Source organism: Cupressus sempervirens, chromosome 8, assembly GCF_028749045.1.
Source record: "Cupressus sempervirens isolate cs-2001-9-10 chromosome 8, ASM2874904v1, whole genome shotgun sequence".
Classification (NCBI taxonomy): Eukaryota; Viridiplantae; Streptophyta; class Pinopsida; order Cupressales; family Cupressaceae; genus Cupressus; species Cupressus sempervirens.
The window spans coordinates 332,935,334-332,963,050 of NC_143125.1; the positions used below are offsets into that span (position 1 = coordinate 332,935,334).

A 27,717-nucleotide genomic window follows, 5' to 3' on the forward strand; every position below is an offset into this window, starting at 1 on the left:
TTAGATTTGAGAGTAAGTATATTAAATAAGTAATAATAAATGAACATTATGATTAATATATTTCTAAAATAAAAATATATTACTTAAAAACTTGTTTACTTTAAATGAATAAAGTACTCATTTACTTGTAAATTTTAAAAATAGAAATTAATCTACATATATATAAAATATTTATTCTTTTTCCTATTTACATACAAATTAATTAAAATCTAAACTTTAAACTACATAAATATTTTTAAAATATATATCCATCAATAATTAGTTTAGAATAAAGTAAAATCTAAAAATTAGACACATATAGAATCTTTTTAATTTCTAGATACATGTTTTTCTAATTTATTTCTACAAACATGCAACTGATATTTCTATTATCCATTTTTTTTCCATTCTAAAAAAATCTAGATGTAAATAGAATTTTTTTAGATGCATGCAATCTTTCTAATTTTTTCTACATACATATATTAACATTTCTATTTTCTATTTTGTTTTTACATTATGGTTATTTCAATCAAAATATCTAGATGTAAATAGAATTCTTTTCAAAAAATCTAGATGTATATAGAATTCTTTTAATTTTTTATATACATAAAATGATGACTTGCATGCTTGAAAGTGTGTATAAAAGATGGCTTGCACATGGAATGGATCACTTTAAATTATAACCCTTAAAATGGGTCAAGGATCTTGAGGCAAACTATTAGATTTTTATATCTAATTAAAATTAATATATATATTAGATATAAAATAGATATATTAATATTAGCCCTAAGGTTTTCAATTTTAATTTAACCCTTAGGTTTAATTTTATATCTATTTAATATTAATTTAACCCAACTATTAGATTTTTATATCTATTTTATATCTAATTAAACTACTATAACTTACACAAATACAAGTTGTTATGTAACACTTGTTGCAATATACACTTTTTAACGCCAATTATCAACTTCGAATCTCTCCCTATTAGATTACGACACTCTCTATACAAGGACCAAAATGCACTTTTATTAATTAATTTAAAAATTACATATAACAGTTTTATGAATTTTAATTTCTAAAAAAATACACACAAATTGATTATGCAGGTGCATTTTGACCCTCCATAGAGAAAACCTTAGATTACATCTACCTTGGTGAATTTGGCACTCCTAAGCAGGCTTGGAATTTGACGGCCGCTCCATATTTTTTTTTATAACGGCTAGATTTTTTTTCATACCTTTCATTTTACGTTTAAAAAAAAAGTTGATTGTCAAATTTTTTAATTTAAAAATAATTTAATATATCATTTTAAATTTAAATATTTTATATTTTAGACAATTATTATATAAATTAGTCATCTATGTAAAATTCTCTATGAAGGACTTATAATTATAAATTAGTAATCTATACAAAAGTTTCAAATAAAAGAAGCAAGTTTCTAAGTTCATATATTTACTTTAAGAGATTTTTAAATAATATAATTATATATAAAAATATATATCTAATATTGTAAATTGCTAAAAACAAATTTTTAAATTTACTATATTCTATTTCAACAAGTTTCTAAATTAATATAAATATACAATCATCAAATACAAAATAGAAACATATATAAACATAAAGGGAAAAAAAGAAAAAGAAACATATTAATATTATATATTTATCATACATATATATATATTATACATATTATGAAATCACATTTATGTATATTAAATAAAATACTAAGTTGCCTATAACAATAACAAACATTGAGAGTTTAATAACAAATTTTGATAGTTTAATAATAAATTTATTTGTCATATTGATAGTTCTCTAAAAATTTACCCTATCAATTCATTTGTTCTTACAATTTTTTTAGCCCATCTATACAGTTCAAAGGTGTAAAAACGGCTAATACGACATGTATTTTCGTACTTTAAATACATCCTTAAATCACAATTAATAATAAATTTTATATTCAATATTTAAAGTTCAGATATACCATCTATGTTTTCTCGGATATTTCAATGAACCCTAATTTAAATTTAAATTTAGAAGACAAAAATGGTCAACGCAAATGAATCTTCCTCTTTAAAAAAGTTTGCCAATATTTACTTATCATATTTCATGGTATTGAAAATCGATTGATCTCTAACACAAGATAAATTGTCTGAAAATTGAATGAGAACTCTGGCTTGCAAATATCTGGAGAAGGTATGATTACATTGGACATATCAAAAGCACTCAAGATTCGAGGAATAGATAATCTGTGTATCCAACAATAGGATCAGAAGTATAGAATGTTTCTCTGTGGTATTTATTGAGGGGCGCATTCACCTCAAATCTTTTTGGCAAATCTGGATTTGCCAAGAACAGTCGGCCATAAGCAATCAAATCTGCCTTGCCACTAGAAATAGCTTCGTTACCATCATCCCGATCATAACCCCCTGTAGCCAAAAATGTCCCCTTGAATGTTGTTCTTATGGGAATCAGGCTCTTTTCACTCGCTATCGTTGTCTGTGAATTATCAATCCTGGGCTCAAAGAAATGAGCGTACAATATCTTATATTTATTCAGAGCCTCTGCCATGTGAAGTCCTAGTGCCTCTGGATTTGAGTCATACGCTTCTGCATGATCCGAAAATGGAAAAAGCTGAATTCCCACATGCTCTGCTCCGATTTCATCCACCACTGCTTCCACAACTTCAAGTGCAAATCTGCAACGATTCTCCAATGTTTCGCCATAGCCATCTGTTCGATCATTCACGCTGTCCTTCATGAACTAGTCCACAAGGTACCCATGCACCCCATGGATCTCAACACCATCAAACCCTGTTCGTAAAAGGACTGATTATGTCAACAAAAGGAACATTCTCTTCTTCAAACCAAGATAGATTAGAATAAAAAAACATACCTGCATCTATTGCATTCCTGGCAGCATTTCGAAAATCAGCAACTATATTGGGAATTTCCTCTGTTTTTAGAGGCCGGGGAGGAGAGAAATCTACCACATCCTTTCGGTTCAGAAGAGGGATCTTTCCAAAGATTGGTTTGCTTGTGGAGGAAACTGGAGATTGGCCATTAGGCTGATAATTTGGATTCCATTGCACCCATTAAATATAGAATACACTGTTTGTTGTGGAGGAGAGCCAACGAAATTGAAATTAATTAAAACTGAAATCTAAATCAAAGTAGAATATTATAACTAATTTTGAATTTCAATTTACATCTACATCTAAATCTAAATGAAAATGTAAATAAAAAATAGAAATCTCACCTGCAAAAATGTTACTCCAAAACTTCAATTTACTCCTATTCAAAAACTCCAATCTAATCCTCCAATAACCCCCACCTCTTCCTTCCTGCAAAAACATAAAATGAAAATGAAATGAGGAGCCTTGGTTTTATAACTTCTGAGAGGCTCCTCATATCCCCCAACAGATGTCTCTTCACATTCCACGAATTTGTTTCAAATTGCCCCACTCCCTGCAAAAAATAAGCATGAATGTGCATGCAAAATTATTTCGCCCCTATTTTTTTGGGCCCTATTTTTTCGGGTCCTACTTTTTCGGGCCCTACTTTTTCGGGCCTATTATTTCGACCTCTATTTGGCTTCCTATTATTTCGGCCAGCTATTATTTCGAGAATTCTTTTTTAATATTTAATTTGGAAGTTTGTAACTGCTCCCAAATCTTTTTTATTGACAAGGAATCTTGGCATATTCCCATGCTGGGCATTTGTGCTGCCATTGTATAGAACGCCTCTCGGCGTAAAAATTGATTGTCCATTACGTTACACTCTTCACTCTCTACATAGAGACTTGATCCACCTTCATTTTACACCTTTTGCACTCTACGATGAATTTATTTTTATTTTGAGAAAAATATCTTATAAGATGAAAGATTTCCATTTTTGTAGTTAAAACTCCTTTGAAAATGTTCAGCTATGCTCATCCTTATCAAAAATAACCTGCCACCTAGTGAAATTCTTCATTCCAAATGAAAACATCTCATTTTTTTGTGCATTGTTATTACAATGGGGTGCAATATCATTACCCCCTTGGAAATGAAAAAGTAGTTTTCAACCAAAGATTATACTTTTAAATATTGAGAACTTGCACATACTATAGTCTTATTATTTCATTATCATGAAGCCAATTTGTGTCATAATAAGTCAATTTTGACTATTTTATTTTTTTGTATAAAAATTAAATCTTAATGTGTTGTTTAAAGAATTATGTCTCTTTGCATAATTTCAAACTGATTTAACATCTTCATAATTGGTAAAGAAAACAAAACCATATTTCAAAATAACATCCTTCAAGGTTGTCTCAAATTTCTCATTAATGGTACACAATTGCCTCATCTCACATGATCTTTGTATTTTCACAATTTTCACACACTGATCATGGAAGTTGAAACCATTTCTTCAAGATTATACCTATCAATGCATTTTCTTAAGGTTTCTTTAGCCTTTCAAAAAATTTGTTTTGTGCAAGTTGTGAAAGCATTAAAAACCATGAGATCATATTTGGTTGAGGCATGAAAATGGATCACATGTCCAATTGGTGCTTTGATGGAAATCCACACTTTGCATACAAATCCATCAGAATACAAAAACCTCTAACATCTACTACAAATCCTACTTTGTGCTTTAATAAGAAAATAAAATGCCACCAAGGTGATTTAAATAAGTTTACTCATTTTCAACATTTGTCAAAAATTTAACAAATTTGGACTACATGTCCTTGCTTGTAAAACTACATAATATATATTCTATATTTAATATATGCCTAGATGTATTGAGGCATTGAATTTTTTAAACTTTAATTTGAATCAAAGATGAATCATGAAAAACTTAAACACTTTGATACATATCGGTCTATATTAAATATATAGTATATATTTAGGGTATGTGCAGCATCATGGTGTGCCAAAAAGTCACGATGTGAAAAATATTTAGTTTTGAAATGCCTACAAGTGTTTCAAAATATGTTTTAACCTTTTTCCCACCCATCCTGGTACCAAACCAAAAATGTAATACCTTGCTTGAATGGGTATCTGATTTGAGAACGGATATCCGATTTGAGAACAGGTATCTAATTTGGGAATAGGTATATGATTTATGTTCCCAAATTATGGTGCCAAATTCAAATGTAAAGAGAGTGGGGACCAATTATTATATATAGTTACTAAAATTTATTATATAGTATTAAATAATAATAATTATTTATTATATAATTATTTTATATATAGTTATTACTATTGATGTAAATAAGTATTTACTATTTACACTTTACTTAAATTTACTTAGGCTATTTCATTATTTTATTATTTATTTAGGTGAGACACTTAGGAGTTTGCATACTCTTATGAGTTGTCATGTTGACAACACTAGAATAAGCAACTCTAATTCAACACATGGTGACTACAACACTAGAGTTTGCATAATTAACTGAGCTGTCATGTAGACAACATAGTTATTCACACTCCCATGTTGCTAACTTCTATGCATTCTAGAAGCTTTCTAGAGGCCTTTATATATAGGCACTCCTAGTTTACTTTCATTGAATATTGAATTAATATATTGTCATTCTGATCATACTCTCTTTGGTCTACTATTGTGCTTGTGTTTGAGTTCCTTGGTCTTGGGTGAATTCTGCCCTAAGACAAATTCTTATATGGTATCAAAGCTTAGGGAATTTCTCTTCACATAGCCATTCAAGACCATTATTGCTTCAACACCTCAACTTAGATTCGACCAATCTGTAGAAATTGGGAGTGTCTAGAGCCAAAGTGAACCTTGCCATTGCATTTGGAATGCCAATTTAGTGAAAATTGATTATAAATTCTCCTATGCTAGGCCATAGTCAAAATTGAGGCAACATTTTTTTTGCAAACCAACAACCTAAAGGCCCAATTTGAAAAATTGGTATTGATCATTTGAGATTTATACATTTAATTTTTAGATCTGCATCTTTTTCATCTGTATCTCTACATTTTTTTTTTCGGATTTGCATTATTTTCCAGAAGTTTTTTTAGCCATTAGACTAGTAGAAGAGATATTTGCAGGTGAAGATTGAAGCTTGCTAGTGCAAATTAGATATTTGCATCACATTTAGAAGGTCAAAAAACCCCGAATTGGATTTTGTTTCATCCAAATCAAACATTTGAGGCAAAATCTAGAGCCATTTAATTTTTGGAGGTGCGACCATGGTGATTTAGGAAAAATAATAGTAGAGGTGATTTTTAAACAACGATATCTCCTTCATACCGACTACTTTTTGTGAGCAATTTTTTTTGTTTTGGGGTAGAATTTCATGATCTACACATTGGTATAGGCGGTTTGAGATCTATAATCATGAACTTTTCTACAACTCACAAATCTCAATTTTTGCTAGTTCAAATGCTTAGTATGGGCTCATCTAGACTCCAAATCAGGTTCTTCTTTTTTTGAAAGTGCAGTTTTTTTGTTTTATTTCTCAATCTAAAATTAGATTATAGGTTCCATGGATAGAAATAATGCCTTCAAAAATAGGCACTAAATTGAAAATTGGCTATAGGGTGCCCAAATCATACATTAGGGGAGATTAATTACTTATTTCTTCACTTTGGGAGCTGCATATATATATATATATATATATATATATATATATATATATATATATATATCATGGAGGAGTTTTGTTTCACATGTCAATTTGGAATTAGACCACCATTGACAAAAAGGAACTATAAAAAATGGAGTGCTTTAGTCATTGATCATCTAAGAAGTGAGCATAAGGAAGTATTTCCTGGTTTATGTTCCAACGAACTGATCTCTCACACTAAAGAACAACCACCTGTTCACATACTTTGGGATATTATTATACTAAATATGAGTCCTGATACTAAGCATGTCATTAATAAGCTCATTCAATAGTATGATATGTGGATGGCTCTTTGGAAAAGATATGGAGATCCCATAGTTCCTCCTTTTCCAGATGGCATTCTATCTTTTGTTGCTTTAGTAATGGTTCCTTCACCTCTAGATGAGATCACATCTCCTAATGCTCTTGTTGGTACTACTGATCCAAAACAATATATGTAAGACAATGTCAATGACATTTTATAAAAGTGAACTCAAAATATAAAACTGGTTCAACACATTTCTTCAAATGAGGTCTTGCAAAATAAAATTGTAAAACAAAAAAAAATGTTAATAAAAGCATAAATTAATATGAGCTATCTAAACTATGTAAATATGTGTAATTCGTATGTACTCACTATGTGTAATTGCACAAGATGTTGATGTTCGATCCACCTTAACATTTAAATTTGCATAAATTGTAATTGAGACCTGAATATGAGTATATATAAGTTCTCTAATTTGCTATTGACAATGCATACACACATGTAATTAAATTATATAAGTACATATATAAAAATAACACAATAAAGAAAGAACTTACATGTGTTTGATTTAAATGTAGTCATCCCATTGTACCATTTGCATCCTCTCTCTTTTGCATTGCATCTATGATTTTCTTATGCTCGTCCATTGAAATTGTCCATAATACCTTATTGGTGGCTCTCCCTTTGTATCTTTCTAATTTGATATTCATTGCCACAACCAAATGAGAATAGTGTAAAATCTTCTTTTCAGATTGGTAGTTTTCAAATGTTGGTAAATCATTTCTTCTTGTTAGGTCTCTACATAGCTAGTTGCCAGCTACAACGATAGACCCAATTGGATACTCAAAACCATCATCGTCTACTTGATGACATATCAATTTTTTCTTAGGTTCCACACATCTAGCTAGCCAATACTCAATCTGTTCATCATTATCATTAGGTGCAATAACAACATAAATATATCCTACAAGATAAGATAAAGTACATGAACACTTTAATCACATGTGTACATATATAAATAATATGTTAAAGACATGTATGTACTTGAATTATATTAATGATATGTACATAAATAAATAATATAAATTGAAGCATGATCACAACAAAATCTAATTAAATTGTGCATACTAGGTTGTATGAGGCCTGAAATACGATCATAGTCTTTTGATGTAAAAGAAACATTCTAGCCTTCATTTACTATATCATCTTGAAAATGTGTATTAGTAGGTGCTAATTATTTTTTTTGCCAATCTTCAACCCATTTTGTATTCTCGTATTCTTCTCATTCACATGCAAGACAAAATTGACAAAAACAAGCAAGCTCCCTAGTCCATATAGTCCAAGTGTTAGAACCTAAAATCCTCAATGAATGCCATTTAGCTAACCCACTAATTGTATCACAGTCATATCTTGAAAGGATATTCTTCTCTTCAACTAGGTAGAAGAAACGTTTGATTGTAGAGTTCTCACTTGATCCTATGTATTAAATATTTGTTACACCATTCAACAATCTCATGTGCATTTTTGTATTTGGCTTTTTCCTCAAATTTTAATTGCTTTCTACTAAGGGCTCTCTTAATGCATGCACCAATACCATCATGTTCTCCTTTACCATGTCCAGCCTCAAAAAAACTCCACACATGTTGGATATTAGTTTGCTTATGTGTCCTACTCAACCAATAGAACATTCTAGCATTCTTGAATTGTCGTATACAATTATCTGACCATATCCAATGTTGTGTCATTTGAATTGTCTCTCTTTTAAATTATCATAAAAGACCTTGAAACAATATTGGACAAAATTAGATGAATGAAGTTTATTATCACTCATATAAAAATGCTACTCTCTCAATATTTTTTGATCCTCCTAGAACTATCAGGTGTATGCCTATAAACTATATGAATATAAATTATTACTTGCACTAAATTGTAATATTGTGGTTGTACCTCATCTTGCGGTGTAAGTGTGTAGTTCTCTACAAAGTCAATAACTAAAAGTATAGTACCAATTGGAAATGTATTCTTACATATGAGAAATTGTCCATCAAGCCATCTAGCATATTGAGAGTGTTTAACATATTTTGGTATGATCGCACTCTCAAACTCATACATAAATGCATGACAACTAACTTTATCTGTAACTAGATCACACCTTCTAATCTTCTCATCCTTCAATGGATATTCAATAGTTTTGAATCTTTTTACATCAACTAATTGTTTTCCAAAAGTAGTCAAGCTTTTTCATGCAAACATTCATCTAACAAAGAATGTTTGCCACACATATCACATGTACAAGAAAGACATGCATTAAAAAGAAAGTATTGATCATTAGGTGGCTTATAAAAATCCTTTAAAGTTTGAGGTGACATTTTTATACCACATTCTTGCAACATTTCTTTACTATGCATAGTACCACGTATAGATCAAAATACATCATAATGGTAACAAAATTGAATATGATTTTTGCAACATGTGATTCTTTCCTTGTTAATCCTCACATACCATGGTTTACACTTTTCAAAAGATCTTTGACTAATGGTAATAGTTAACACCTTACCATCTACAAATTTTCTAAACAATTTAGTTTGAGTCATGTCCAAAAGGTGTTTAGGATGTGGATCACATATTTTTGATCCAACTCTCAATTTAAGAACATCTCTTGAATTAGGTGATACTATTGTATTATCATGCCAAAAATTTTCAATCAAACTTTTGACTTCACTAGTAAGTTTCATTTCACATCTTGGGAGTCTACCACTAGAAGTTCACAAAATATTTGCTAGATCACATTGAAAGTTAACCCTTCTCTTTACAACTCTTGCTAAAGTCTTACAATTCACATTAAGATATCCACTTATGTTGCTAGTCAATCTTTTGTCAGTTGTTGATTTGTTAACTATTGTTTTTATTGCTCGTTGTGCTACATTCTTATCTTTAGAGCGACTTTTCTTTCCGATAATATCAAAGACACTAGCAACAGTGGATACAACTTGTTTTAAAGACTCATTTTTATTCTTGGGTTTTTAATACATTCCTAACCTTGTCATTACTTTTCACATTTTAGATATTTTAATTAGTTGCAACATCAATTGACATTGAAACCCAAATTTCTTATTATAAAAAAATGTCTATATAATCTATTAGCATGTGTCCAATTTGTCTCCATAAAACTAATCACTCAAGATTATCTAGCACAACATTAGAAAAATTAAAATTATGTTCAGGCACTTTAGCATCATTCTGACATGTTTGTTCAGTAATTGGTGTTTCTATTTCTACATTCATACAATTGTTATTTTCAATTGGCATTTCATTTTCACTATTATTTGGGATTTGAATCTCATTTTCAATTTTTCTTGATATTTATTTTGGGACATGCATTTCTATTAGAGTTTTTCGTGCATGATCATTTGACAATCTATTCTCATGAAGAAAATCTAAATCATTTAAATCATAACCTACTTCTAAAAAATCACCAATTTCATCATGAGAAAAACTTTGAGGGTTTGAAGACACACCTGTATTGAATGTTTGATTAGAATGTGCACCTGAATCTCCTTGTAATGGGTTCTCTTCTTTAGCCTCTTCATCCATTATGGTACCCTCAACATCTTTTCCTTTGAAACATTGCTCAATTCTCTAATTCTTTGTCTTCTCTCTCATTAACATTGTGCTTTACGGTCATTATTTGTTGCAATCTCCTCATTTGTTTGAACTTTTAATTTCTTCTTTCTTCATTGTTTTGATCCCATGTTTGTGCACCGGTTTTGAATTTGAATCAACAACTTACATATTGTAGAAGAAGACAAGAAAATAGAATAACTATGTATTCAATCATTGCAATCATTGAAAAGTGGTGTGTGGGGCATCTTTTGGGGCCTAATGGGTAGATCAAACAATCAGGTGTCGATTTCTATCAGCTGCTAAAATTGAATTGGGCACCCAAGTTTTGAATTACAAATCGGGTGCCTAATTCTAGTTGACATAGGTGGGAATTTGGAATGGCTACAAATTTTATTTAGGTTTTTCCTTGGGGAAAGACATGGCATAGGCTTGGTCCCACCAAGCCATGCCTTCATGAACAATTTTTTTTTCTAAGGCATTTAATCAACAATTTTAGGGATTGTTGTAATTTATATATGGTCATCCCCATTAAATTTTTTGATGAAACAAAAACTCATTATTTTACACTAGAAATGTGTCATGCTCTAAACCATTCTATCCAAATGATTCCATGAGTTGGAATGCTTGGATGCCGGCTTAGAGCTCCCTATCCACGGAGTGCAAGAAAGTATTATTTCAAGTTTGAAGGCTCTCATCCAAGCCTTAGAGATAAGCTTCTTGCTAGTAAACCATGAAACGAGAGGTTCTTTGAGACAAGAGCAAGAATGCAAGTGTCTACAATGAATCCCTCAAGGATACAAATGCGAATATGAAGACTACACTAGAATGAATATGCAAAGTGCAACTATTCTAAGCATGAATGAGAGTATTACAAAACCAAATATTAAGCTATGTGAGATTATTGCAAGAATGAAAGCTAAACTAACATGCAACTATGCTAAGAATGCCATATGATCCTATGCTAATATGATGGAATGAGAGAATGTACACAAGGAGTGAGAAGTTCTCCACAAAGCTCCCAAGAAACCTGTTAGAAAACCTGCAGCATAACAATATTCAAAAGATTGATCCTTTGAGGGGGAAAGCTCTCTCTCTTTTAAAGTTGTATGGAAAGTAGAGATCAAGATGAAGATGATGGATGATCAACGGTGGAATTTGAAAAGAGGAGTGATCCATGTACACACACAAGTCAACCAATAGAATATAAGTTGACTTGTCACATAAGACAAAAGTCTCACAAGCCTTTTCTTTTAATTGTAAAATAGAAAAGGGACTCTATGTGTGCTCTTTAAGAGGGTTAGAAGAATGGGGTGTCTTATTTAATTAAAAGGGGACATGTTCTTTTAATCAAATAATGAACTTAGGATAGCATAGTCAAACTATAGGTTATAATCAAATAAATTGATTATTAGCAATTTGGTCTTGATAAATGATTAAATTAATTTAGCCAAAATGCTAAGAAGGGGGCTAATAGTCTAGATGACCATTTTTAGGTGATTACATTTGCCCCTATTTGACTAATGCGTGATTGATCTAGGAACACATTATGTCAAAGAAAATCGAAGCCAAGTAGGTGATGATAGATATAGATATTTGATTCCAAAGAATGAAATGCAGAAATAGATAGCAAGTCCTGAATGCACAGCCTGATAGCGGTAGTACTGAACATTAGGAAGATGATGTTAGGATCCAAAAAGAATTCTAACATCTAGCAAAGCGAATAGATCAAGAGCAAGTGATAAGGTCAAACAAATGCTCCTAAGAAATAGATAGCTGTAACAATCAACAATAGAGTATTTCTGCCCCCTCGGGATCAAAATTGAAATGAGGTATAAGAGGAAGTAGAAAGTAGCTAGACATGAGAAAATTGAGATATAGCAATGTCTGATATGATAGATAAATGATTAGAACCCAAGAATGACTATAAGAAACTGATAAAATGCCCTAGTTTGACCAAAGTTGACCATGAAAGATAAATCATAAAAATTAGGTCAAATTGAGTAGAAAGAGGATTTAGATGTGAAAAGGTGAATAGAAGTAGATATGAAGCATAGAAATGATGAAGTCATGAAGAAATGAAGATTCCCTAGCGATGATTCAAAGATTAGACCTCAAACGGTCAGCTAACTGCTCAAAAGAAGGTAAACTTTTAAAATGCAATTTTGACCATCAAGATGAACTCAAATTTTGATTTTGATCCCAAAAATGGATCCAAGATGTCAAAATTAGCTAGGGGTGCAATTTTTGCGCAATTCCAAGCAGTTTGAAAATTAGGTCAAAATGAGGTTGGAGGCTATAAAAGGGTCCAAGTGTCATTTTCACTATTCATTTGTCTTTTTGTGATTTGAGAGATTTTGTGTGATCCACATAGCATCATGGCTCAAGCAAACATTCCTCTTCATCGACATCGTTTCAAGTGCAGCCGGTTGCACAACCGGCCAGAGCGATATGGGGTGCCGGTAAGTAATTACCTTTTTGTCACTTTTTCAAGCTTTTTGTGAGCTTTTTCGCATGTTTTTAAGTTTTTTGAAAAAAATTTGTGCGATACTTTTAAAGTATCACACGGACTCGAAAAAAGTGTCGCGCGACACTTTTTTCCAAAAAAAAGTATCGCACTGTTCAGAAAAATGTGTCGCCCCGGCCATACCCAAATGTCGCACGACGCAGTGTGAAATGTTGCACTCCTTATGTAAAAAAGTGTCACACAACTCTTTTTTTTTGTTTTTCTTAATGCTTTTTTTCGTCATGTGACTATTACTAATGATTGCTTGTTTTACCTGAATAGGAGGTATTCCCAGCATTACAGATTAGAGCTCCCAAGGTGGTTGGTTTGTGTGTTGTGGAGTATTTGAGCGATGAGGAGAAGATTGTGCTAGTGGCTATGGGCTTGCGTTGGGTTGTACGGATGCCCCATATTTGGGAAAACCATAGTTTGTTGTCTGCACTAGCAGAGAGGTGGCATAGTGAGCATAACACCTTTCACTTACCGATTGACGAGACATCGATTACCTTGGAGGATGTATATCACATTCTGCGAGTTCCATGCCACAACGATCTGGTAAGTTACTTGGTTAGTAGTTTGTTGATTTAGCCATTTTGATGTTGGATGCCAAGTGTACTGATGTTAAGTTTGGTGATGGCACAAGTGTACTATGATATGACCTCGACAGAGGGGCGAGCGCGAGTGCAGGAGCTTTTCCAGGATGTGACCATTCTGGACCGTCACCTAAGTTGGGAGAGATTGATGATTGATTACAGATATGATTATCCTTTGCCTAGCTTGTTATGCTCTTTGGTAGCCTAGGCCTTGGTGACAGACCGAGGCTAGAAGGGCTTTCCACTAGGATGGGGTTGACTGGTATATGATCTGATCTCTCGACCACATAGGATGGCATGGGGGCCTTCTATACTGGCAGAGATGTACCATGAGCTTCATGAGATAGTATACCATGAGGGTGGGTCATGGGCATGTGGAGCAGTGTTAGCATAGATCTGGGCTTGGGAGCACATCGCTGTGATCCGACCACGAGTGCAGCCACGAGAGCGCAACCAGTCGTATATTTTTTGCTATAGAGGTTTCATCCCATAGAGGCATAGTGGAGATGTGACCTATTACCGATGCATGTTTGATGAGCTAACAACATTCACATGGCGACCGTACCGGGAGTGTCAACAGTGGTTAGATTCATGGGAGTTAGACTACATGAGGTATAAAAGATCGCTGGTGGGTCAGAGCATAGACATTGTGGAGTGGTTTGTGATCAATCGCATATGGCGACAATTTGCAGAGCGATAGGTGGTGTTAGTGGAGACTGTACACTCAAAAGTGTCCCACTCTAAACCCTTCTATCCAAACAATTCCATGAGTTGGAATGCTTGGATGCCGGCTTAGAGCTCCCTATCCATGGAGTGCAAGAGAGTATATTTCAAGAATAAGAAGACTCTTAGATGAGCCTTAGAGATACTCTTCTTGCTAGTAAACTATGCAATGGGAGGTTCCAAAGACAAGATGCAAGAATGCAAATGTCCCAAGGAGTTCCTCAAGAATGCAATGCAACTAAAGATTAAACTAGAATGAATATGAAAAGTGCAGCTATTCTAAGCATGGATGAGAGTGTTACAATCCAAATATTAAGCTATGTGATATTAAGCTACATGTAAAAATGAAAGCTAAGCTAAGCTAGAATGCCATGATGCCATGGATGAGAGAATGTAGACAAGAAATAGAAGTTCTCCACAAAGCTCCAAAGAAACCTGTTAGAAAACCTGCAGCATAACAATATTCAAAAGATGAGGATTTTGAGGGGGAAAGCTCTCTCCCTTTTAAAGATGTATGGACGGTAGAGATTAAGATGAAGATGGTGGATGATCAACGGTGGAATTTGAAAAGAGGAGTGATCCATGTGCACACACAAGTCAACCAATAGAATTTAAGTTGACTTGTCACATAAGACAAAAGTCACAAAGCTTTTTATTTTAATTGCAAAATAGAAAAAGGACTTTATGTGTGCACTTTAAGTGGGTTAGAAGAATGGGGTCTTTTATTTAATTAAAAGGGGACATGTTCTTTTAATAAAATAATGAACTTAGGATAGCATAGTCAAACTATAGGTTATAATCAAATAAATTGATTATTAGCAATTTGGTCTAGGTAAATGATTAAATTAATTTAGCCAAAATGTTGAAAAGGGGGCTAATAGTCTAGATGAACATTTTTAGGTGATTAAATTTGCCCCTCTTTGACTAATGCATGATCGATCTGGGAACAGATTATGTCAAAGAAAATAGAAAGCCAAGTAGGCAGTGATAGATATAGATATCTGATTCCAAAGAATGAGATGCAAAAATAGATAGCAAGTTCTGAATGCACAACCTGATAGTGGTAGTACTGAACACTAGGAAAAGATGATGTCAAAATTCAAGAAGAATGCTAACACTTAGAAAAGTAGATAGATCGAGAACAAGTGAGAAGATCAAACAAATGCTCCTAAGAAATAGATAGTTGTAGCAATCAGTGATAGAGTATTTCTGCCCCCTCGAGATTGAAATTGAAATGAGGTAAGGGGATGCAACAAATAGCTAGACATGAGAAAATTAGAATATAGCAATGTCCAAGATGACAGATAGATGATTAGAACCCAAGAATGACTATAAGAAACTGATAAAATGCCCCAATTTGACTAGAGTTGACCTTGAAGGATATAGCATAAAAATTAGGTTGAAACAAGTAGAAAGGTGATTTTAGACATGAAATAGTGAATTGAAGTAGATATGAAGTATAGAAATGATGAAGACATGAAGAAATGAAGATGCCCCAGTGATGATTAAGAGATTAGACCTCAAAAGGTCAGCTAACTGCTCAGAAGAAAGTAGAATTTTAAAAGACAATTTTGACCATCAAGATGAACTCGAATTTGGATTTCGATCCCGAAAATGAATCTAGGATGTTGAAATTATTTAAGAGGTCAAAAATTTATATAATGTGATGATAAGATAGAAAAGAGATGAAGCGAAAGATTAAGAAGGTGAAAAGACATGAACAAGAAGAAAGTAAAGAAATATATGAAAGGAGTTAGCTGATATGTCCCAAAAAAAGATGAAGAGAGAGCTCTCCCCATATGCAAGAATGCAAGACTAATCTAGAAAATGAACCTAAAATGCAAATATGCAATGTTGTTTACCAGCAAGAAGCGCATAACATTTAGACTCTAATTTCATCATTGAGCATTTATTAGGGAAATCATGAGATCATACAACCATCACTAGTAAAACTATGAGGATATGAATATGATTGAGATCAGATAGGTATGTGGAAATCCAATCTAAGCATCAAAGACATGTAAGTCAAGATAACTACGCGATTAAATTCCCTAAGTTTAATTTAGTAAGATTACACTTGTATCAAGGCATAAGTGCCAGGATAAACCCTAAGTGCAGTCTTGCAAAATAGTCAAGGATGATACATTTATAAGTCAAAGTGTTGAATAGGACAAGCATGAATGCTTACAATACTATAGACAAACAGAGTATACCCACAAGCAAAAATCAAGAAGACATGCCCCATGCCCCCAGTCTTCTAGTCAATGACATCCTCGAAAGACTATTAGGGAGGAAACACATGGCAAAGAAATGATCATAGACAGCACACAAAGTAGATAAAGATCAACATAGCTCAATCGTTTAAGTGTTAAAGTGTGTGTGTGTGTGTAAGTCACTTGGCCATTTCTTCAAGACTTTATTCTGATAGTGAGAAATATCGCGACATCAAAGACCGTAGGTAAACTATCTGAAAAGTGTTGAAAAACACTTGATGTCAAAGTGGGTGGGGGTAGTGTTGAGAAACACTATTTTGTGAGTTGTCAAAGAAATCCAAATGCATAAGAATACCTTAAAAATGCTAAGTAGTTATTGTTGGAATTGAGGAAAGCCAACTCCGAAGACGCCAAGATCACCTGCATGTGAACCTGTCAAAGAGAAGCCATAGAAGGGGAGGAGCACGGAGCATGGGCAAAACCCTTAAACGGACATGAGAGCCATCATAATGCAAACACAAGAAGAAATGTATTTACAATAAGAAATGATATGATGATCAATATTATTACAATGAGAGAGAGCCCGAATATAAAGAGCTCCAGGAAGCTTGTAGAACAAGCTGGAAGGAGGTAGAAGACAAAAATGACAACTCAGCACATATCCACAAAAAGTGGAATATGCTAAAAAAGGAGAAAACTCCCAAGTTGTCAACAACTAACCACTACATGCATTAAATATAAAATATTAAATAAATGCATGACCTAAGTAAGCTTAAGCAATAGAATAAATAATTAAATATTAATTATTTACTCTAACACCCCCCCTTAAGTGCAACTTAGGGAAATGTCTTAAGCTCACAAAGCTAAGATGAATGCATAATGGGTCCCGGCAACGAGGCCATTTTAGGTACCCAAGTACAATGCAAGAAGAATGCAACCTCTGTAAGCGAGGAAAGAGAGAAAACCACATGGGAAAAACCCTCCCCCAAAAAGAGGTAAGAACCCAGTGAAGAGCTGAAGAAGTCTCCACTAGGGAAAATGTCCCCTAAAACAGGAACAAGGAATGATCATGAAGAAGCAGCATCACTGAAGCATGAAGAAGTCGCAAATCTGTCAAACTGCTGATCTGAAGAAACCTCCATGGAAGAAGAAGGCACGAGCCGAGCATGTCTATATGGTAGATGATCCATCTCACCGAAATGCATAGGTAGCTAGCCACTGCAATCGCCTTGTATGTAGGATCAACCACTGAATACATAGTTCACACTATCGAACCATCGAACCATGGATGCATTAGAACACAGCATAATCCCCCTTTAATGCAGACGAGGTGTGATGACAGGCAACTGAGAAGGTGAGCCAAAATCTTCTGCAAAGGAACCAAGAACGAGGAGAGAGGAAAAGAAGTACAGACACCGATAAAGACACGGTCTAACTGACTCTGCATGGGCTAATGTCGTGGAAGGGACACTCACTTGACAAAGGGAGAATGCCTAAAACAGCAAACAAATAATCCCCCCCATGGTGCTTTATGAAATAGTGCAAGTACACCTGACTCAAAACAACGTTCATGACTCCCAGAATGTAAAAGTGACAGTTTATCTCAGTGCGAAAAAGAAAAGTGCTTCAAAAAGATAGCTACAATGATCAGAACTTAAAAAGAGCTGCAACAAAAGAAAGTACAGCCGAAAAGAAAGCAAACCATGCCAGGAAAACGATCCTCGGGCCTAAAACACTCAAAATATCCACCATAGAGCAAAAATGCCAAAACTATGATAGAAAGAGAAGAAGCCAAAAACAAAGAAAAAGGACTACATTTCTGAAAAGTACACAGAACCAGCTTTCCAGAAATATAAGGTTTTCAAAAAACAGGCATGGGACGCAAAAGATATGCATGCCGGAGTCAAAAATAGGACTTCGGACTTTAACAGAAAAAATCAGCAATAAAAAAGCATCAAAACCAAAAAATACCTGCACCAAAATCTCCGTCTCGGAACCAGCTTTCCGGCGCTTCTTTCGGATTGGAAAAATACCTCCGTATGCAAGAGTTATGGCCAAAAAACCACAAGTAGGTCCAAAAGTGAATCAGGAGAGGTGCATGCAAGGTTGATGACATAGGGATGACGTCATGCTGATGTCAGCAGATCCTGTGATTTAAATTGACGGCCCGTCAACCGTCGCAGCAAAAAAAAGAGCCACGTGGCATAGCCACGTGGCAGCTGACGTGGCAGGTACGGATCATGACGTGGCAGGGGCCACGTGGCAATGTGCCACGTTGCACGCCTGCCACGTGTCACACGCGGATTTGATACCTTCCGCTGACTGTGCAGTACAGCTGGCGGGCGGCGGAACCGGCGGAGATGGCCGCAGGGGCGGCGGAGGTGGGAGGAGCCGCCGGCGGAGGGCGGCGGACGGGCGGCGAACTGGAGAGGCGCCGCCGGTGGCGGGCGGCGGCCAGGAGGCGGTCGGGCCGCGGTGGTTCGCAGGCGGCGCTGCCTGCTGCAGCCGCTGCAGGCGGCGCGGCGGCGGCGCTGCCGAAAATGCGTTTTTTAAAATTTTTTTCGCTCTGCGTCCGTACGATTCGTACGGCAGCGACTCTGGAAGCCTCAAAAAATCGCCAAAATTGCCCTGTCTCCAAAAATGACAAGTTTTATATGAATCCTGACTGCAAACGGCTTTTCGGATCCAATGGTGATGTCCGTTTGGGCTGAAAGTGCTCCGAAAAATTGCTGATCCCCTGATTTGAAGAAAAATTGCACAAACAAACTAGGGTTTGTGACTCCAAATCACAGCTTCAAAATTTCTTCAACGAAGCTGCAGCAGGAAGGCTCTGATACCATGTTGGAGTTGAGGAAAGCCAACTCCGAAGACGCCAAGATCACCTGCATGCGAACCTGTCAAAGAGAAGCCATAGAAGGGGAGGAGCATGGAGCATGGGCAAAACCCTTAAACGGACATGAGAGCCATCATAATGCAAACACAAGAAGAAATGTATTTACAATAAGAAATGATATGATGATCAATATTATTACAATGAGAGAGAGCCCGAATATAAAGAGCTCCAGGAAGCTTGTAGAACAAGCTGGAAGGAGGTAGAAGACAAAAATGACAACTCAGCACATATCCACAAAAAGTGGAATATGCTAAAAAAGGAGAAAACTCCCAAGTTGTCAACAACTAACCACTACATGCATTAAATATAAAATATTAAATAAATGCATGACCTAAGTAAGCTTAAGCAATAGAATAAATAATTAAATATTAATTATTTACTCTAACAGTTATGCCCCTGAGATGAGGACAAGAAACAATTCCAAGCTAGGAAATGTGTAGCAAAGTAGGTGATTGAGACTGATAGACATGGGTGCAACGATTTCAAGTAGTGCTTGTTTCCAAGTTTTCACCACTTGACAAATTTTTTTCAGGACTTTTTTCAATTTTTTTGTATTTTTTTGGTGATACATCAAAGCACCTATTGCTAGGTTTTCACTAAGATGATCATTTTTTTAGGACATTTTCTAATTTTTAGGATTTTTTCAGGATCATATATGATTTTTTGGATTTTTTAAAAGGTTTTAGAGATTACTAGTTCTCGAGCAAGATCACATCATTTTCTCGTAATATCTAGCAAGGTATAGTACATGATGGAGAAACAAGCCAATGGATAAGCAAAGATGGATGAAAAAGGAGCATGAAGCAAGTAAAAGTGATCCTCAAGGACTGACTCCTCAAGAGTACCCAAGCTAGGGAAAGAGGTGAAATAGTCATATGAAGCATATTTTGGATAAGCAATGGAAGTAATGAGAAAGATAGCATGTAGGATAATCAATGAAGCCAACAAGTGAGATAGCATGAAGAATGTAGTCCAAAAGAGTAGACATGTCAAGAGATCTAAAAACCATTTTTCATTTATTATGATCAAGACCAAGGGGTCAACTAGATAGTATAGCAATCGGATAGAGCAATAAGAATAAAGCTCAAGATAGAGGCTATGAGTGAATGAGAGAGCACTATAGAAAATCTGGTGGATAAGATAGCCAATATGCAAAGATAGCTCAACATTGTCAAGATCAAAGAGAGCAGAGGGGATAGATGGATGATGGAAGAATTGCGCATGATGCCTGTTTGCTAGGTTTTCATCATGGTACTTATCCAAGGTGTCACAAGAAGTAGTTTTCACCATAGGATGAATTTATTTCTTTTTACTTTTTCTACCAAGGTGCCACAAGAAGTGGTTTTCACCAAGGCACATTTTCATTTTTTTCATTTTTTCTATTTTTTCATTTTTTTTTTAAATTTTTTTTTTTTTTTTTTAGAAAGAGCTCAAGCTTTTTGAATGTAGATAGTGCTCCTATAGGAAAGATAAGTCATGATAAGACAAGACCATAGAAAGGTATGCTCAAAGATGTTGATAGGGTGATGAAAGAGAAATGGTAGTAGGAAGAATATATTGAGGATAAGAGTTCATGTATAGAAAGTAAGTGTAAGCTTTAGAGGATTTCATGAGGGTAGTTGAAATATTGGACAAGATCAACATTGACACACACCTTGAAGGGTATTGGAATGATGGAGGAATCATGGATGAAATAGATTGAGATTTAGATGTATGAGGTGGTAGAAGAGATTTGGAAAAAAGTGGAGTGGAAGGCTTTGGAATATTTTTAGGCAGAGTTTTGGAAGAAGATGGAATGGAAGCCTTTGGAAGCGTGAATGTCAACTTTGAAATATTTTCAATATTCAAGTCTTTTGAAAGAGACTTGAGAATCCACATAGCTTTAGATTTTCTTTGTTCTTTGGGTGCTTGAGAGTGCATTTGTATAATGATGGATTTAGGAACCCATATTTTCTTTGGTTTAGCTCTTTGAGTAGTGGACCTTTGTGGTCTCTTTTGTGTATTCTCCTTAGCATTCACATGTCGATTAGATGGGACATAGTGATCTTTCTGTTTCAATGGATTCTTATGTTTATTCTCACTTCCAAAGGACTTGGGATTTGTGGATGAATAAGGATGATATGACTGGTTCAGATTTATAGATGGGTTAAAAGTCATCAAGGATGAGTATCTTTGTTGATCTTGAGGTATTATAGGAGAGGTAGGGAATGAGCTATGAGTGAATGTAGGAGATGGAGGAACATAAGGCCCCAATATGGATGGAAGGTTTGAATGCTTTATCTTAGATGGATAAGGACCAAGGATAGATTTAGAAGATGCAAAGGGATAGTGGGAAGGGATATCAAAATATTTAGAATGAGCAACATGGTCAAACCATCAATAGACTCATAAGTACCTTTGATAGGAACAAAAATTTTAATAAAAGCACTTGAAGCTTGAGAGCACATTTTTGAAGTGGATGTGGAGAAGTAGAACATGAGGGGATGCTTTGATCTTGACAAGTAGCTTTGGATAGCATATGAAGAGAACTTTTCTCATAATTTTTAGTAAGCTCAAGGGACATAATGGAAGTGGTGTCTTCATCATACTTAGGAGATGGATAAGATATAGGATATGGAGGGGAAAAATCTTGAAAGAGATGAAAAGGTGCTTGATCTTGATCTTTCTTGACATTTATAGCTTTTTCTTTTTGAGAGTTCTCTTGACATGGAGCCACTTCTAAGGACAAGGGAGAATGAAGAGTGAATGGAGTAGTGTTTGGATTAGGCATAGTAGTGCATGAAGGTTGAGGATGTTTAGGATTAGTAGCATGGAAAAGGTTTGCAACCAAGTCAAGGTTAGCTTGAGTTTCTTTTAGAGGTAGCCCTTGAGGGTACGCATATTGCATATGGAAAGCACTAGATTTTTTTTTTGATGGAGGCATGTTGGAAAACTTTGAAGTGTTAGGAGATGCATGAGTGTTGGAAGAAGTGGAAGATGTAATGGAGCCACTACTAGACATAGGTTCATCAACATAATCTTGCTCGAGAGAAGTATCCTCAGCACATGAGTCACTAGAGGTATCAATAATTCCATTATCAATAAGATCTTGGATTTTATGTTTTAGCTCAATGCAATCTGAAGTAATATGCTCATTATGTTTATGATAAGCACAATAGATATCCAAGAATGGGTTTCCATATGAGCTAGACTTAGGTAACATGATGATCTTATTGCTAAGAAGTTTTTGCAAAGAGTCATCATAAGAATTTTTCAAGGGAGCAAAAGTTCTATTAAAATTATGTCAAGAGTCCTTTTGTTGTTTCTCATGTGAATGGTATGCATCCATGTCTTCATCATTATCTTGGTCAAAGATAGGTCCATCATGAAATTTTAGCATAGGCTCAAAGGAGGTATCACTTGCTTGTTCTCTAAAGAGGTCTTTAGATCTAGAAGAAGAAGACATTTGATGTCTTGAAATAGAGCATGTAGACTTAGAAGAAGAGGATGATCTCAAAGAAGGTGACTCACATGCATGTAAAGACCTTAAGGAAGATTCATGTAATGATGAAATCTTCTCCTCTAACCTTTTCTCAAGTTTAGACTTCATTTTTGTCATGCATTTAGAGAGATGAAGGTAAGAAAGATCATTTGTCTCTTTTAGTTCTTTGTATTGTGCATATAGATCCTGAAACTCTTTAGAAGCATGGAGGATATCATGATCATCTAGATTTTGTTGAAGTTTGGTAGCACAAGGTTTAGATCCCATAGTTTTAGATGCAAAGCCAAGCATAAAAGAGCCTAGAGGATAACTTGATGTTGAAACTATAGGAGGTAGAGTGTTCACTTGCCAAGATAGTAGAGAGAGATTAAAGTGACTTGTCAAACAATATGTCCAAGAAACTTATGACATGAATGACTCAAGTCAATAGCTAGGAAAGATGCCCAAATAACCAAATAGATAGAGCAAGTAGGGTGACAAGTGAACAACTCTCTAACCCAAGAGTGTAGTCAAGAAATCAAGGCAACCATTTCAGCAAAAGGATAACTAGCAAGCAGACATAGACCATGAAGACAAAAAGAACTAGAGCACTAAGACCAAAGAACCACTTTAAGCATGTTTAAGCACTAGAGACATAAAAAATCATAGCCAAATGATGAAACCCCCCTTAGCAAGCAAAACAAGAAAAATGTTAAGACTTGATGCTTTGACTTGGTTGACAAAGTTTGACAATAATTGATAGCATAGCAAGTTTGATGTTCAAAAGTAATTTCTTTCCAAGCAAGATAGTGACACATGGAGTAGTCTTCAAACAATCAAGAAAGGGACAAAGCAACCTTGCATGATACAAGCATATGTGAGGTCTTAAAATAAATTCTTAGAATCATCATCATGTGTATGTTCAAAAGATTTTCACAGATATACCACATTCGAGAACACATCAAGCAATATGTACCTAAAGGACATGGTTCATTACTCAACAACTTGGCCCACACTTGTTGCTCCTTCAACTCACACCAAGTGGTTGCCCACAAGAGATATTGGCTTTGTCATGGAAATTCCATAAGCATAACCAAGGGAACATAGATTGTGAGTGTAAATCTTGGGGTGATCCGAGTAATCCACTAGGATCGGTCCTTGCACCAAGAAGTTGAGCGGCTAAAAAGGGTAGTTACTAAATTAGGGTGTTTAGATAGGGCTTTTGTTCATAGTGTTCCTCTTGCTCCCAATTATGGGACACCTCACCTTGCGATGAGTAACCGATCTCGTGACCACAAGAGTACCTTAAGCATTCTTGCCTAGTGATCTCCCTATGGTCAAAATCCCATAAGCGATAACACTAGGCAAAGATAAATACTACGTCTACCAAGGTTTTGTGTCCTTGATAGCCTTGAGTTTATAGTGGGTTGGAAGAGCTGAGTAATTTACTTGTCCCCACTTGGGTCGTTCCTCTCAGGTTGTCCGAGAGCAGGCCCTCTAAAGGATTCTAACTACACAAAGTGGATCAAATTTTGGAAGTCAAGATTTTTTGTTCACCACAAGGGTGAAGAGCATACTCTCCTATTCCAATCATTTTCTCTCAAACATGCCAAGAAGATTCAGTTACCCCTTGCTTTTGAAACCAAATGGCAAGTCAAGATTTCTGATTCACCACAAGGGTGAAGAGCATACTCTCCTATTACCAAAAGACTCCAATCACAAGTTTTATGTGCCTATGAAAAATGAACAATTATTCAATGCCACACATGAAAACAAAAAAGCAAGAAATTTTGGGTTTTTATGCTTTTGGCAGCCCTGCAAACAATGTTAGTAGCCCTTGCGCATTTGAAGCTTTGACATGTGTTCTTTTTATGCAATGTTTCAATTTTTTTTTCATAAGGATGACAACCTGTAATCACAACTTGTTAGCACCAAAAGTTAGTATGAAATAACATAAAAATATGCAATAAAAAGTGGTGAGTTGTTTCAAAAATTCAATTTATCTTCCAACCAAGTGCATGCAAAGAAAGTGCAAGTTAATCACAAATGCTCTCATTTTTACTCTTTGATTTTGACCTAGTCAACAAGATTGGACTTGTTTACTATGATTTTGTATCCAAAAATGAAAATGAAAAGAAGAGACCCCTATTAAAAATTAGATAGCTTTCCAAAAATGCAAAATTTTTTTAAAAATCTCTTCATTTGCGCTCTAGAGATCAATTTTTTCAAAACAGGCCAAATTTATCAAATCAAGTTTTTGATATTTAATACGACCTAAAAATTCAAAAAAAAAAGAAAGAACCCCCATTATAATTGAAAATCCTTTCTGAAAATGTAAGTTTTTTAAAAACATTCGCTGATTTGCGATCAGGAACGACTTTTTATGAAAAAAAAAGAAAAACTCTTAACTCCCAAAAATCACGTCAAAATGCTCTGCAAATTGGACTGAGACATTTTGAGAATATACCCAACCTGCAAAAAAAATTTCAAAACCAAACTCCAAGCGGTTTAAAAGATATGATGAAATCTTTAAACCAACTAAGTTTTTGGCCTTCAAACCAATTTACTTATGGGTTGGCCTTAAAACCAAAGTGATAATTTTACAAAAGCATTTGATTAGATCCAATATGCTGCTGTAAAAAATTAGAGATGAAAAATAAAAGCAAATGGATCTAGAAACTTGATTCAAGCCCCACGGTGGGCGCCAAAAATGTACACTCGAAAGTGTCCCACTATAAACCCTTCTATCCAAACGATTCCATGAGTTTGGAATGCTTGGATGTCGGCTTAGAGCTCCCTATCCATGGAGTGAAAGAGAGTGTATTTCAAATTCAAGGGCTCTCAGATGAGCCTTAGAGATACTCTTCTTACTAGTAAACCATGCAATAGGAGGTTCCAAAGACAAGATGCAAGAATGCAAATGTCCCAAGGAGTTCCTCAAGAATGCAATGCAACTAAAGATTAAACTAGAATGAATATAAAAAGTGCAGCTATTCTAAGCATGGATGAGAGTGTTACAATCCAAATATTAAGCTATGTGAGATTAAGCTACATGTAAAAATGAAAGCTAAGCTAAGCTAGAATGCCATGATGCCATGGATGAGAGAATGTAGACAAGAAATAGAAGTTCTCCACAAAGCTCCAAAGAAACCTGTTAGAAAACCTGCAGCATAACAATGTTCAAAAGATGGATTGATTGAGGGGGAAAGTTCTCTCCCTTTTAAAGATGTTTGGACGGTAGAGATCAAGATGAAGATGGTGGATGATCAATAGTGGAATTCAAAAAGAGGAGTGATCCATGTGCACACACAAGTCAACTAATAGAATATAAGTTGACTTGTCATATAAGACAAAAGTCACAAAGCCTTTTCTTTTAATTGCAAAATAGAAAAAGGACTTTATGTGTGCACTTTAAGTGGGTTAGAAGAATGAGATCTTTTATTTAATTAAAAGGGGACATGTTCTTTTAATCAAATAATGAACTTAAGATAGTATAGTCAAACTATAGGTTATAATCAAATAAATTGATTATTAGCAATTTGGTCTAGGTAAATGATTAAATTAATTTAGCCAAAATATTGAAAAGGGGGCTAATAGTCTAGATGACCATTTTTAGGTGATTACAGAGACCACTACCTATGCCCGGATCCGCATAAATGAGGGATTGGGATGGCTACGGATGCTAGACTATCAGACAGCAGTTTGGGATACCGCAGCACTAGTGGCGACTCCCTAGGATTATCACCTAAATGTGGCACATGCAGGGGCTGATCTAGGGTATCTTTATGAGATGCAGAGACATCCATTCCCCCAGTTCACACACCCAGATGCAGCACCTACAGGAGTGGGAGGTGTAGGTGGTGGCGAAGGAGGAGGAGGCAGAGGGAGAGGGAGGGGGAGAGGTGGTAGGCAGATGGAGGGGGAGAGTTCCCGAGCAGGGCGAAGGAGGATGCGAGCGCAGGTGATGCAGGAGAGGGAGGAGTCATCAAAGTCTAATGGTGATGATGGTGGAGAGGAGGAGGTGCCCCTAAGGAGACGGCGAGCGGTGAGGGTTGAGGCACCTGCAGAGTAGCCAACAGGAGCAGAGGAGCAGGGTACAAGGATCTGTGCCTTGGAGGCAGAGCTGCAGGTAGCTCAAGTGACCATTGCAGTACAAGATCAACTGCTGATGGATGAGCGAGTTGGAGCAGATGAGCTGCGTCGAGAGTGGGATATTGCAAGGCGAGAGGCAGTGCATCATGGTGCACGAGCTGCATACTATTATGCTTCCTATAGGAGTGTGGTACCGCTAGGACATGGTCTTCTTGATTATTCAGAGCGAGTGGGCAGATCAAAGGGTGCAGTGTAGGCACCGGATAGGAGATAGGCTCCTCCACTAGGACCAGCACCAGCCGCAGAGGGTGGCAGTCAAACATGACATTGTGTTTTGATTTGTACCTCATGTATTTTTGAGACATATATCCAAATTTTGGATCTCACATTTGTATATGTACCATGACACATTTGATATATATATATATATATATATATATATATATATATATATATATATATATATATATATATATATATATATATATATATATATATATATATATATATATATATATATGAGATACTGGGTTTATCGATATTCTTGTGTACTTGTCTCAAAATGTATGTTTCAGCTTTCATGTGATGTTTTAGTTTTTATTTTCAGCTCATGTATGTGTATATGATTATGTGTATTGATTTTGATCTCTCATATGGATGGTATAGATTTAAATGTTTTTGTGATAATGTGACACTTGGATAGATTGTATGTGATGATTTTTGGATTAATCCCTTGTGCTGACACGATAGCAAAGAAATGTAG

At 35.1% G+C, this 27,717-nt stretch overlaps 1 pseudogene; it reads right to left on the reverse strand.

Moving 5' to 3' along the window:
- Positions 1-2,205: 2,205 nt before the first annotated feature.
- LOC149542705 (putative 12-oxophytodienoate reductase 10) lies at positions 2,206-26,668 on the reverse strand (annotated as a pseudogene).
- Positions 26,669-27,717: the final 1,049 nt, after the last annotated feature.